This window comes from Urocitellus parryii, chromosome 10 (assembly GCF_045843805.1).
Source record: "Urocitellus parryii isolate mUroPar1 chromosome 10, mUroPar1.hap1, whole genome shotgun sequence".
In the NCBI taxonomy this organism is placed as follows: Eukaryota; Metazoa; Chordata; class Mammalia; order Rodentia; family Sciuridae; genus Urocitellus; species Urocitellus parryii.
The window spans coordinates 25618250-25633306 of NC_135540.1; the positions used below are offsets into that span (position 1 = coordinate 25618250).

At 41.8% G+C, this 15057-nt stretch overlaps 1 protein-coding gene and 2 pseudogenes across 3 annotated transcripts in view; 1 reads left to right on the top strand and 2 right to left on the bottom strand.

Moving 5' to 3' along the window:
* Fhip1a (FHF complex subunit HOOK interacting protein 1A) overlaps positions 1-15057 on the top strand; it is a 233982-nt gene that overhangs the window by 93569 nt on the left and 125356 nt on the right. The gene's annotated exons all lie outside the window — the stretch shown is intronic.
* Positions 345-1377, bottom strand: LOC113179971 (pentatricopeptide repeat-containing protein 2, mitochondrial-like; annotated as a pseudogene).
* LOC113179930 (proteasome subunit alpha type-1 pseudogene) lies at positions 4377-6839 on the bottom strand (annotated as a pseudogene).

A 15057-nucleotide genomic window follows, 5' to 3' on the forward strand; every position in this document is an offset into this window, starting at 1 on the left:
TGCAAGTAACTATTCCCTGAAAAAAATCAGTCCGAATTGACCACTTTTAGCGAAGGCCATTTTTCAGGGCGCTTGTCAGGGTTCCCCCTGGTGAGCATGGCCACGTTCTTCCCTCAGCAGCTCGCACAGGTCTCCTTTTTGAGGGTGCTGAGCATTCTCTGCCTAATCTGGGTCTTCACAGTGGCATAGCATAATCATTTCTCTGCTCATCATCACTCAATGAACTCAGGGAGAAGACTTGGTGTTAGCATAGCGTCAACCAAAGTTAGATGCCTGACATCTCAGAAAAGCCAACCGTTCACTTGAAGCAGGCCCCTTAGACCCGAGGAAGTCTGAAAATGAGGTTACTCAGCCAACAGGGACTGGCTGAGAGGCTGGAAGCTCCAACGGCTGATTGTCCTCTTGTTTAATAGCAATGTATAGGACTTCCTGTCCCTGAGGGTATGGCAGAGCAGAGTATCCAATGTGTAAGTGGTGACCTGGCCATTTATGTGCAGTTTCCCATAGATCTTGTCAAATTTGGCCAGAAGGTTGGGTGCATCCTTCACTTTTTCCCTAACCTTGACCAACACTTCCTCTGAGAACTCATGTTTTTTCACAAATCTTGATAAATTTCCTTCTGCAGTATTTGTTAGTATATCTATCAGGGTTTCCAACATATTTGACTGGATATGGATTATAATATTTAAATTTGTGCAAGTTATGCTCTCTGGATTCATGATTTGAGAAAAAATGGATGCAGCTTTTGCTACCTGGTTCTGGTTCAGAGCTAATGCCACTGCAAAGCAGCAGGCTCTCCTGGAAAGAACGTCTCCTTGATTAAAGCTTCTTCTCTTAATGTAGTACAGATTTTAAAAGACTATGGGCTATTCAGTTTGTAGCAAAATTGCAAAAGCAAGGACATAGGTATCTTTGGTGAACTTCACATCTTTGTTTTTCATCTCTATCAACACTTCCAAGGCATTTTTATATTTGCCTTTGATAAATAACATATCCATCAAAATACTGAATGATGTGGAGTCTGAGAAGAAACCGTGTAAATGCTGGTCTTTGATGAGCTCCATTGCAGACTCCTCAAGATCCAACTCATAACACAGCCTCATGAAAACTGGTCCAAACTTCTATTCCGCCAAAGTAACATTTCTGTTCTCTGTATGGTACCTGTACATGACATTTTTAGCCAGCTCCACATCATCCTGAGTCTGACTCAAATGAAGCAAAGTTCTTAATTCGTCCTTTAAGATGAGTTTGTTCTGGGTCAATTTCTCTTCCAAGTTTCTAAAATAGGTTTCTTTGGTGCCAGGAAGATTATATGCAACAGCCAACTTCTTATGTTGAAATTCTTTTAATTTCATGATATTATCTGTAAGTAGATATCGTTTAGCTCTGAGAGGGCACCTGCAGCAGTTGGAGCCTGTTCTTTCCACCCCGGGATAAAAAGAAGTCCATGTCGTTTGCTGCAAAGCTCGTTCCAAGGACCGAAATGGAGCCATATTGTCCTGGGCCGCACCACTTGTCGTGTAGCGTTTGTGTTATTCAATTTAGGTGTCTACAATTGAGACAGGGAGAGAAAATGGATTAGTTTTAGAATATCTCAGAAACATTCAGCATTTACAAATGAAGAACAACCTCTTGAGAACTTAAGATCTAAGAACAACAAAGAGCACATTAGTTTGGGGTGAAGGACTCTGGGGACCTGTCTGCGTGCAGTGTACTGAGGTCTGATGCTGGCCAGTGTTGTCTCCTTTGGTTGCTGGTTCTGGAGTCGGTAGCCTTTTCCTGAAGCCCATCTAGAGGTTCCTCATCAGAGCCCAGGAACTAAAAATAAATAGTGTCTGTGGGTGTCCCCAGGCCGGAGCTATAGGTGAAGGGATGGAGGGTGGGAAGAACAGACTGCTCTTTTTCTGACATGCCCTCTCAGTGAGCAGAGCACAGCATCGATCTACAACTTCTGGTTGAACCCAAAATTCAGCTGTATCCTTGCAGAGAAAGATTCTTGGGATTAAGATTTGATTTTTTTTCACTCTTACAAGGCTTAGAATCATAGACCAACCCCAAAATAGTTACTTGAAATTGGAACAAACTGAGTCCTGGGACCAGTTAATTTCCATGTCTCAGGATCAGCTTGACCTGCAGAGAGAGAGAGAGAGAGAGAGAGAGAGAGAGAGAGAGAGAGAGAGAGAAGCAGTAGGGCAGCTCAAAGGTAGGAAAAGTCCATTTCCCACCAGCCTCCCCTTCCCCAACCAGCCCTCTTTAAAACTACCCAAAACTTTCCAGGAACATTCTTCTTAAAACTTCTGCCCAGAACAAATATAAGAAACACTTAAAATGATAGTTTTTCCTCCTTCTGGGTGTGTGTGAAATTCTCTGTAGGCAGGCATTTAGCATTTTGGGGGAAGAATACAGACAGCCCTAGCATGGGGCTGACATTGTACAATGAATACTTAATAAATACTATTCCCAGAGAGTGAATGAGCTGGGAAGCAAATTGGCTCTCCCAGCCATTGGCATCACTGGAAGCGTTGATTAATAAGCTCTTTACCTTCATGGGGCGCTGAGCCAGGGATGGTACAAAATACATTAGCAGATGTGACTTCTGCCCTCAGGGACTTGTTTGTGAAGTGTGAAATTTACCTCCCTTGTCATTCTCAGCTGACAAAACAGGTGAATGGTGGTTGGTCCAAGGAATGATGTGGCCAGCAGAAAGCCTGCAAGTGCCCTCCCCCTTCTTTGTTGTTCCGGGGTCCTTTTCCTTTGAGCTGCTGACAGTATCTTTAAAATGCCTGTTTGCTACAGTTGCCCTTCTGTTCCATATGTGTAGTGTAAGTACCTTTAAAGGGATGTATTTTCCCTCCCTTGACTTGCTTCATCTGGAAGGTTTGGATCTGCATTGGAAGCCTGAATTTGGTTGAGGAATGATTTTCCTTTCTCTGGCAGGAACTTTTATTTTTCTCACAATTGAAAATATCATTAAAACCTGGCTGGTCCTAGACAAGGATGGGAATTAGGAAGATTGTCTTTGTTCTCCCTTCTCTGGCCCTGTTCTTTTCTGTGCCCCTGCATACCTTCTGCTTCTTTTAGCTCCTTCTCGTTGCACATGGCCTGGGGACCTTCCCTGTCAGCATTTAAAAGAAAAAAAAAGTTTAAAAATTGGATATAATTTTAGATTTACAGAAAAGTTGCAAAAAATAGTATGGAGAGCTCCTGTGTCCCCTTTATTCATTTTCCTGAATGTCGACCTCTTATTTACCATGCCAATAGTTCCAAGGTAATGTCCTTGGAGTGCATATTTTTTAAACCTCTTATCCTAGGGACCTTGCTGTTGTCAGGGTACAGAGATGACTTGGTTCCTTCCTCTTTCTCTTACCTTAAGGAGTCAGCAATCTAGGAGTGGGTTTTGATGACTTAAGACTTTGTCTTCCCATATGAATTTTTATTAAACTGTTCCAAAAATGGCAGTGGGGAATGTACAGATAATAGTTTCTAGTAATTGAATGTCAGCTACAGTAGAATCTGGTGAATAGGTCCTTTTGACTTGAGTCCATGCTGGGATCTTGAAATTGCTGTTTATTTATTTATTCTTCTGTTCGTTTAGTATTAGTTACTGCCCTGTAAGTGCCAAGTACTTTCCTAGTCTCTGGAGATACCAAATTGAACTTTATGATATAGCTCTTGCATTTAAGAAATTTGATCTAGGGCTATGGTTTGGATGTGAGATGTCCCCCGAAAAGCTCATTTCACCTCTGAACATTCTTGTCAATGCAAGAATGTTCAGAGATGAAACGATTAGATTACAAGATGTGTCCTAATGAGTGGATTAATCCTTCTGATGGATTAGTGATTTGAATGGATTACTAGATGGTGACTGTAGGTAGGAAGGAAACAGTTTTATTTCACAATTGTCTTTAAAACTGAAAAGATATTTTTTTCTTTCATATAAAGACATTATATGAAATTAATATAATGTCTTTATATGTGCAGTGGTGCATACCTGTAAACCAGATACTAGGGGGACTGAGACAGGAAGATTGCAAGTTCCAGGAGAGCCTGGGCAATTTAGTGAGAGATCTTGTCTCAAAAATAAAATAGAGAAGGATTGGGGCAGAGTGCTTGTCTAGCATGCATGGGGCCCTGAATTTAATCCCCAGTATCACAAAACAAAAACAAAAAAATTAGTATAGATACCTGTACTTTATAGAAAAAGATTATATAAGACCACCCCAAAGAAAAATATAACCCATTATATGGTTTCAATAAGGTTGTTTGGAAAAATTTCACGTTTGTACCAATGGTTCTAAGACTCTGTCCCACAACTGCGTCACCTAGTTCACAGTGTGGGTCGCTGTCATCAGTGTGTGCTCCTAAGTTCTCATCACCTAGCCTTCAGTTGGTTCGTCAGCCTTTTCTGCAGGTTTGTCAGCAGATTGTGCAGGTTGTGCCTTTCTCCATGATCCTTCTCAAGGACCTTCCAGGAAAGGGGACACACTATTATTCTAGTAGATCATAAATTCCAAGTCCTTACCAACAGTTCTAGTTGGTAGAACATGTCTCATTGAAGGTACAGAGCCCATGTTTAACCTGTTCATTTGAGTTCCATTCCATAAACTCAGACATATGTCTCTCTGAGGAAGTGTGAATTGATGGAGAAAGGGCTCACATTGACAGAACTCTGCAGTCAAAATACTTAATGGCAGGCGGGCAGGTTTGGAAAATGTGAGTGCCCATATCATCATAGCCAGCAGCAAGCAGCTGACACCATATGGTCTCCAGCCGTACCACTGTGTTGGTATCCGGGTCTTGCTTCTAGTTAGAGGTGCAAGAAGAAACCCAGGGAGTGGTCTTGTCAAATAAAGTCTGATTTCCAAACAACTCATGGAACATAAAATTACATAACAGTCTAGCATCAGCAGTAAACCCCCAAGTTGAGATACCAATATGGTTGTCAGCGTGGAGAATTTTTCCTGGTGAGCAGCAAATTCGGACTATACCCTTTTCAATGCAGCCAGCTCTGCATGCAATTTCGATTTCAGACCAACTGTGGCTGAACCTTGTTTAACAGCTTCCGTTGCATATTCAGTTGGATAAACTCTGCCAAACAGTGACTTCATTGTCATACTGGTTGTGAAATGTAGTGCCAGCAGGGACCTGGATGAGCGTCGTCTTCCTGACTCTTTTCTGTGAAATTAAAAATGTGGACGTTTTATAGATACATATGTATATACCCAATAATACACATATGTGTATGTATATGTGTACATATATAAAAATTGACTTTAATAAATATTCTTACACCCTGTTTTTCAATATTTTATCATGAAAACTTTTGTTATGAGAGATTTTAAACATAAAGTTGCAATAATTTTGCAGTAGACCCATCATTTAGACTTTCTAACAAACATTATTCTTGGCTTATCACACATCTGTTCATTTATCCATCATTCCTTTATTAATCTGTCTTAATTCTTTTGATATGTTTAAAGTAAATCATGAAATAGCCTCTAAGTAATTCAGTATACCTGTCATAATAATTAAATATTTGTTTGCAGTTTTTCTTTTGGTACAAAATTTGTGCTCAGTGAAACGCATGCATCTTAAGTGTGTATTTCCTGAGTTTTGAACACATATACCTGTGTAACCCAGACATCATCATGATATAGAAAATATACAACGTCATCCATCATAATCACCCTCTATAGAAAGTTCCTTTGTAACCCTTCCCAGTCAGTCCCCACCTCCCTCTTTCCAGAGGCTACCACTCTTCTAATTTTTTCCTTTTGTCTTTTGTGGTACCAGGGATTAAACCCAGGGGTACTTAACCCCTGAGCCACTCCTCCATCCCTTTTTATATTTTTATTTAAAGACAGAGTCTTGGGGCTGGAGATGTGGCTCAAGCGGTAGCGCGCTCGCCTGGCATGCGTGGGCCTGGGTTCGATCCTCAGCACCACATACCAACAAAGATGTTGTGTCTGCCGAATACTAAAAAATAAATATTAAAAAAATTCTCTCTTTCTCTCTCTCTTAAAAAAAAAATAAAGACAGAGTCTAATTAAGTTGCTATGACCTTGCTAAGTTGCTGAGGCTGGCTTTGAACTTGTGATCCTCTTGCCTTAGCCTCCTGAGCCACAGGGCGTATAGGAGTGTGCCACTACCCCTGGCTCTGTTCTGGTTTTTTTTTTTTTGTATCATAAATGTATTTGTTTGTTGTCCAATTTCAAATAAATGGAATCACACAATATATGCATTTTTTTGTGTGTGTAGTGCTTATTTCCTTTGACATAGTTTTTAAGAATCATCAGGTTGTTTATATTTTAGTTCTTTTTTAAAAAAAATTGTAGAGTAGGGCTGAGGTTGTGACTCAGTGGTAGAGCACTTGCTTAGTGTGTGTGAGGCACTGGGTTCGATCTTCAGCACTGCATATAAATGAACAAAATAAAGGTCTAAATAAAATAACACCAACTTTGTTTAAAAAAAATTGCAGAGTAGTATTCCATTGTATGAATATTCCAGTTTCCCTATTGATGGACATTTGGATATTTTCATTTTTTAATGATTATGAACAAATTTGCTGTGAACATTCTTTTCCAAGTCTTTAAAGTGGATATATATGAATGAATGTGTGTGTGTATAGATTTGTGTGCACGTGCTCTGTTTCTAGGGATAGACTGACTTGATCATAGGATGGACATATGTTTACCTTCATGAGCAATCACCAGAGCTGTTTCCAAAGTGGCTGCTGGTTTTACTTTTCCACTAATAACATACGTGAATTCCTGCGGCTTCACATCCTTGGGTTGTCCGTTCTTTTCACCTTGGTCATTCTGGTTGGTGTGCAGTGTCATGATGACGTTTAGTGCTTGTTGTGTGCTTACTGGCTGTTTGTATATCTTTTGTGAAACTCTGACCTTGTTTTCATTTTAAACACCGTCTGAGCTGTTGGAGTATTTGGAAACCGTCTTTTGCAGACATGCGCTGTAGCTCTTTACTCCCATGCTGGGACCTGCTTGTTCATTTTCTTAATTGTGTCTTTGATGAGCATTTTTATTTATTTCTTTATGTTTTGTATTTTTGAGGTGGTGAGGGCTCTCACTAAGTTGTTAAGTCTGACCTTGAACTTGTAGTTCTCCTGACTCAGTCTTCCATGTGTAGCTGGGATCACAGGCATGTGCCACTCCACCCCAAAAATGAGACAGTCATTATTTTTCCTTTTATTGTTTTCTGTACCTTAAGAAACCTTGCCCCACTCCCAACTCATGATACTGTTCTCCTCTAAAACTTTATGGTTGTATCTCTTCCATTTGCATCTGTATTATACCTCAAGTCAGTTTCTGTGATTGTTGTGAAGTAGGGGTCAAGGTTAATGTCCTCTGTACAGATATCCAGTTATTCCAGCACAGTTTGTTGGAAAAGCCCCCCCCCCCATTGTTGGACTGTGTTGGTTCCTTTGTTGAAAATCATGGCTGTGAATGTGGGAGTCCACTTCAGGAGCACTGTGTTCTGTCTTGTAGTTCTACTTTGATTAGTGTTGCATCCTTCTTAATAGTTGTGTATTGTATAGATGTTCCATAAGTCATGTGGAATCACTGTGCCATTGTCGGACATTTTGAAGTTCACTGTTCTTTGCTATGAAAAGCAGTACTGTGACATATACATTACATCTGTTCAATCTGTTTATCTAAGTGGAAGTGATAGAAATGATTTATGAGTAAAATTCAAGGAGAATATTTACAAGAGTAATGTTACTGTTTAGTTTTATATAGTATTTTCTAATTTTTATTTCTGTGACAAATGAGAGTGCCTGCTATTTATAAGAAAGTAGACTGAATACTATGACCAGTACCCATGAAGTTCTTGTCAACTGGGAGAAGAACATTCACTTTGCTTAGCCAACTTTCTATCACTATAATGAAGTACCTGAGAAAATTAACTTAGAGAAACGGTTTATTTGTCTTATGGTTTTAGATGTACCAGTTCAAGACTGGGCAGACCCATTGCTTTAGACCTCTGGTAGGAGTGCTGGATGGCAATGGTGGAGCCAGTTGCTCACATCAACAGCCAGGAAGCTAATCCATAGAGAGAGGAAGAGACAACTTCTCACAGTCCCCTTTGAAGTTATGCCCCCAGTAACCCCAGAGCCAAAGACCTCCCATTTGGCTGCACTGATACTGGAAATTAAACCCACAGACACTTAATCACTGAGCCACATCCCTAGCCCTTTTTATTTTTATTTTGAGATAGGGTTTTTCCAAGTTGCTTAGGGGCTCACTAAGTTGCTGAGGCTGGCTTTGAACTTGCAATCCTCCGGCCTCAGTCTCCTGAATAGATGGGATTACAGGTGTGCGTCACCATGCCTGGCTTTGGCCATACCTCTTCAAGGTTTTCCCACCTCCCAGCAGTGCCACCCTGGGGATCAAGCTTTATTTTGGAACCAGGGGTTGAAGCCAGTGGGTGCTTAACCACTGGGCCTCAGTGGGCCTTTGAGGAATACTTATCTAAGCCATAGCAACTTCTAAATGTCTTTTATGGATTGTTTATATTATACTCACAATGAAAGTTATTAAAGAAATATAAAAACACGTTGTTCTCCATGGATCTCATAATAGATTGTGAGCATGTATTTGGATGCAGGTCAGCAGATCGAAAATGAGAAGCAGATATTTGACCAGTTGTCTAAAGGCATTCGCTCAATTATGGAAACAGAATAGCAGTCATAACTCATCTCGTGCGTACTGTCAGATGTGAAAGGTTATCTTTCTTAAGCTTTTTTATATGGTAATCAGAAAGACATTTAGTTGTATAAATGATCCCCAAGGTACATGTTTTTTATTTTATGTGGGTATATAAATAAAATACTACTGTGTGAAGTGTTTGTAAACGCTCAGCTTCTTTATGTGATCATTTATCCTCTTAAGAGGAGCAATTTGCAGTGGAAAGGCCACCCTGGATTTCATTTTAAGTATTTGTGATGCTTTTCTCAGGGGAGGATGATTTTAAGGAGAAAGAGTTATTTGGTGTAAATATTTAATTTTTTTTCACATTCTCTCCATACAAACAGTGAAAAAATTGTACATCATTATCTTTTAAGAGGTTTTCTTATGTTTGCTGTAATAAAAATTAATATCTCTGGTGGAAGGATCACTGTACTGGAAAACTACAGCTTTCGTAAATTATTTAGTCATCTCTGCAGTCTAATCAGGATTTGATAGCTGTAACTTGTAGCAAGCCAGATTTTGGCAAAGCAGAAAGACAGAGGACTGTATCCAGAGCAGTATCAGAGGAACGCTGTGTGCAAATGGGTTCTTCAGACTTTCACAGATGCCTTTTAATTTGTCAGTAAATTAGAGACTTCCTTTTTGGGCCATGTCAGTTATTTTTAACCAAGTAAAAACTCTTTTCTGCCTAAAACTTTCGTTATCAGACTATGATCTCTTATAAATAAATTAGAATCTTTTGGAGGGCTACTTCCTTTTTTCCTGTCTTTTCTCTCTTTTCTACTGGGCGACATGAGTAAAGTGAATCAAAGAGTCATTTATCCAGCCTTCAGTTTTTGGATCATTGTAAGTATAAGGCAGAGGAACCCTCTAACCCAGACCCGGCCCAGTTCACTGTGAGATGGTTCAAGATACAACGGTTAGTTTTAATTGCATTTTGAGCTATGTCCCAGAGTGAATTGCAGGAGCTCCAGAATGAACTTAATTCCTGGTTATTCTTGGTGGAGCAAAATTTCTCTTTTCCCATGAAACCTGCTGGACATCCTTAGTCTGACTTTCTCTGTTTGGGAATCTCCCCGTGAGAAGTGAGTGGAGATTCAACCAGGTTGGAGGACAGGCTGGTCACAGATGGCTGCCAACTGCCGTCCATTCCCTCCAGGGTCCAATTTTCCAGTCCCCTGCCTGTTCTCCTAATGAGAAATAAACCAGAAAATGGTCCAGAATCGAAACCAAGCCCAAACCATAAAACAAGGTTAAGATGGATTTTATCCTTTGGCTCTCGAACCATCTTATCTAATTCTATTTCAGTAGCTTTTGATAAAATGTGTCACATATATAAAGTCATTTTATAGGTCTTTCTCTTTCCATCTCTTTCCTTCCTCCCTCCCTTTCTAAATAAGAGGTGGGAGACTGTATGCTCATGTAATTCTAAAGTGGAAGCTTAAAACTAAGAACCATTTCTTCTCCCTCCTCCTTTACACTTGGTCTTTAACACTCGCCCTCATGGAGAGTGTGTTTGGTTTTGTGATCAATGTGGCTGTCTGGTGTTTGTGATTTTCTCCCGGTTGACTCTTACTGCTAATGAACATGATCATTTATACTGTGTCACTGTAGTATAGGCATGTTTAATAATTGATTGGGCCATGGTAGGTAGAGAGCAGCAAATGCAGTCTCTTTGTTGCCATGGCAATACATTTGGTTAGGGGGCTGTCCATCATTGGGCCACATGGATCTGGCACATGGGACATAATCGCCTGTGGTTGAGGTGGTTGGAAGACAAAATCAACTTAAGAACAGGTGGCATTTTGAAGCAAATTAATATGTATTTCAGAGAGTGTTTGGAATCACAATTGTAGAGTAACTTACCTTTTTTATTATTGAAAACCTCATTTTCAGCTAATATGTCAGCGTAGAGAATGAGTCAAGTGACAGATTTGTTTACTTGCTAACACGGTGGGATTTGATCATTTATTGTACAAAATGGTAATTGTGTGAGGTTTGCTTCTTCCTTCTATCATCCCAAGGAGGGTTTCTGATGCCCTGTTTATTAGGGATGCCAAAGGGAAAGGACAACATATTCTCTCCTTTTATTCTTTATTTTAATAAAAAGAATCATAGGTTCTTAAATGTAGAGGCTTTGCTTATGTATGCTTTCAACAACTGTTTATTGAGCCTTCAGCCAGGGGCTCTTAGGGACTGGATACTGTGCCAGCCCAGCAGTTGTGCTCCCTGCCCGCACAGCGGGAAGGCTCTGGTGGGCAGTGTCCCTCTAGCACTGTCCTTTCCCTTATGGAGAAATCTCCCTGCATATTTAGTAAGTTTTTAAAACAGTTTTTTTTTCTTCCCAGTATAGTTTTTTAATGTTTCTCCTGGTGGCTTATTAATATCATTTGTCAGCAACCAACATGAAGGCAAATGAACACTGTGGTGGCCGAAGCCCCGGCCCTTCTGTGGATCCACGTCCTTCCTGTCCTTGATGTGCAGCCTCCAGTTCTGCCTCTGTCATGGTGCCATTGGCACCAACAGCAGGTGCTCTCTGGACAGTTCACTCAATTAGTGTCCCACACGTTGCCCTGTTTTTCTTAAATGTTATTACTTAATCTTTTATGTCTTCTTTCCACACCTCTTAGAAGTTCTGGGGTAGAAGAAAAAAGCTAAAGCCAATGTGAAGCCTCGGCACCTTTGTTTTGTAGAGTCATACCTGTAGAAATGAAATCATAATTGGTTATTAAAAAAAGTCAGGATGATACCCCAGCATCCAGACCCTGAGATCCATCCCCCCCCCCCAATTCTCCTTGGCCATTTCTAGGAGGAAGAGCCAGCAAGTGCAATGTTCTCCACCTGGTGTGGGAGTCTCGTGACTGTGGATGGCCATCAAGAGGGCCGACCTCTGGGGCTGGCTGTGACCTCAGGCATGGTGGGTTATGACAGTGTTTAGGTATCACAGAGCGAGGGGATGCAGCACTTGGTAAGGAGTTTCAATTAGACACATCAAGCTTTGGAAGTCACTGTGGGCTTCTGAGAAGATGCTTAATGTGAACAAATGAACACTCCAGGGAAGATAAAAGAAGCACTTGCTGCAGTGTGTTCACGTGGTTGGGGGCAGGGAGGACAGCTAGAGGTGCCCTTGGAAGGGATGTCTTACCCATCTGACACAGAGAGACTCAGGGCTCTTTGATTTTGAACTGAGATGCCATAATAAATACATGACAGAAATAGGAATCAGATTCTCATGTCAGTGCCATCTCTTTTGATCAAAGTGGGCTTTCTGGCTCTGAATTTTGATGATTATCTTATTTTCCCTTGCAGAAGGATCATTCCAACATAGCTTGACCTTTATCCCATGCTTATGCTGCTCTAGTCCTGATTTAAATAGGTTGGATATTAAGAGACACCTATTAGATTCAATAAAAAGGGACATTTATTGCAAGGATTCTGGAAGTCAGGCAAAGCTAGGACTCAAGTCAGGACTTGGAATGCCAGCTAGCACTCTTTTCTATTTTCTTTCACTCAACTAGCTTTTACTCCATGTAATTGAAGTAGGCTTCTCTAAACTTCTGCTAAGTTTGTGTTCCAGTTGTTGAAATAACTAGAAAAACACCTTGAGCATTTTCTGATCCTAAATTCTTGGGGGAGACCATTTGATGGGCTCAGCCCCGTTCATTTGAGTCAACACAGGTGAGAGGCGAGATGGCCAGGCTCCACATGCCCAGACGGCTGCCAAATCCCAACCCTGAATTTGAGGCACTGGGGGCCAGAGAAGATAATCTGAGCAGATACTCCTGACAAATTGAAAATCCCCACTTAAAGTTGCCCAGATTCCTGAAAAGTTGTGTGCCATTGTTTTACTAACATTTTGAAATCTGTCTGAGGCATCATGAGGAATTAGATTTATTCTGTCCATTTTGCTAATTGCATCACATAAAAACCGTTCCGATCTGGAGCTTTGCATTGAAGCTGGCGGTTTCTGCTCACCTCTGCACTCCTCTGCCCTGCTGGAAAATTAGCTTTCCATTTATTTATTTATTTTGCAATATAAGCATTGAGAAGTTAAAGGTCTGTCGTGCTTTAGTACAGTGCCTCGACAATTAAATGTGAGTTTTCACGTATGGAGAAATTTTGTTAATCGTAAACCACATTTCTTTTGATTGTATTTATACCCCTGCCATAGAAGTGTAGAAATGAATAACCTTGAGATATTCAGACCTCAGAAGGTTTACTTGCTTCCAAGATTCTGATTTTATTTATAAGGCTGCAAAAAGAAAAAAAAAAACAACAACAACCAAACAAACACTCAATGAAATTTGTTGTGATTCACTGCTTATCACCTTGAGCTGTTACCACTCAATGCTAGAAAGGTACTGAATCGCAGACAGCAAGAGGACTGAATAAAAACCCTGTAGCTCCAAACAGAAGGCCGAGGGTTGCTATTGCAGGCATTTCTCGTCACATATTGAGTGGACCCAGGCCAGTGGCTTTAGATCTGAGCTTTTCTGCCCACTCCCACCCCTGTGGGAAGGGAGTACTTTTGTCAATTACAGCAGCTGCTCTCAAGGCTGGTTCTTTTGCTGGCTGAAGGAAAAGCTAACGGGAACAACAGATTTCAAGCCCAGTTGAGCAGTGGTCTGACAAAAAGTAAATCTGGATAAATTATGCTGCGGCCTGCTGGAGTCCCCCTGTCTCCCTTGCTGGGTTTGATGTATGCAGCAGTACTTTTCTGCTTCTGCTTTTAAATAAACAGTAAGCAAATTCTCTGTCCTATGCAGATTTGAGAGAGGCATTGAAGCAGGTGGCTCTGAAATGTACATCAGGGGTGTCTGCCGAAGCCTGATGTCCATTGTGTTGAAATATAGAACTCACACATTTAAGCCGGAAGACCTGGAGTGGAACAAATTGGGTTGCAAGCCTGGTAATAAAGTAAATGATGAACAGAAAGAGACCCCAGAAGTGCTGCAGAAAACCTGGTGGAGGATGGGAGGCCAGGCCAGGGGTGGTGGGTGCTAGGGAGGCCCACGTGTGGCCCCTGCGGGCTTGGTGCCGCTTCCTCCTCGGACTCCTTTCCCAAGTTCATGTCTTTGGGTGGGGTAGAGGGAAGCTTTGCTTGTCGGTTTTGTTGTTTGGTTTTATTTTGAGGGCGTTAGAAAGTCTTTGTTTTTCGTTGCTTAATCAAAGCTTCACCTCAAAGATAAATTCAGGCTGGGGTTGGGGCTCAGTGGTAGAGCGCTTGCCTAGCACGCGTGAGGCACAGGGTTCCATCCTCCGCACCATGAAAAAAGTAAAGTTTATTATGTCCACCTACAACTAAAAATATTAAAAAAAAAAGAAATCCAGCTTTGTTTCATTCTCAAGAAATGGTAGAGTAAAAAACAAAAACGAGAGCAAACCCCTCCCCAAGGAACCTATAAATGGTGGCGAAGATAGGGCTCCCGACTTTGGTATTGTACTTCACAGAACTTCTTAAAGCCATTATTTATTTATAGTGGTCCCCCACACCCCATCTGCCCCGGCCTTTCCTTTGGTGGCCTGCCTCTGTGAGGGGCTGGCCTTTCTCAGCTAGCGGGGTCAAGGCCTTTCTCCTTCCACCTGTTCGAGAGGCTCACAGAGCAGCCTGAGTGCTTCTCAGCCACCCCCCCTCCCGGCCTCTCTCGCAGGCGGGTGTTGGCTTCCCACCTGCCTTATTTCTGGCTGCAGAGAACAGACACAGCATCCTGTGACCTCAGGAGTAGGAAGCTTACTGTTCCATCCTGGGGAAAGAGCATTCAGCTCCAGGAAGGACCAGGGCGGGGGAAAGCGGACACCTAGAGGGAGGGAAATCAGAGGCTGCTTGGAGCCCCACTAGTTCTGGGAGTGCACCCTCACTCCAACCCAGCTGCTCCTCTGTCTCCGGCCTGTCTGCTTTCCTGCCTGCTGCTGGCCAGCTTTATTTTCTGGATTTGAACTGGGAATTTGAATGGCTGAGCTCCTGGAATGCCACAGTTGACATTTAGGCATGTCACAGGTTGGTGGCCAACCCAGGGATATGTTGCTTTCAGGCCAGGTTCCCACCATTGGTTCTGTGAGGACTGTGTAGTTCCATTGGACTAGCAGGTTGATGTTGTGCATGTGTGTGTGTGTGTGTGTGTGTGTGTGTGTGTGTATACACACACACACACACACACATGCACTTGCACGCTTAAGTACAGAAAATCATTGTCGGAGACTGCCCCCAAGCAGCGGTTGGGAATATTACCAGTTTCCTGAGGAGGGGCGGTAGGGCAGGGCATCACCTGCACTGGTGTGCGGAGTGCACTCCCAGAGATACTCATAAGATACCAGCAGGGCAGAAGGTATTATCCCTGTTTTGAAACTG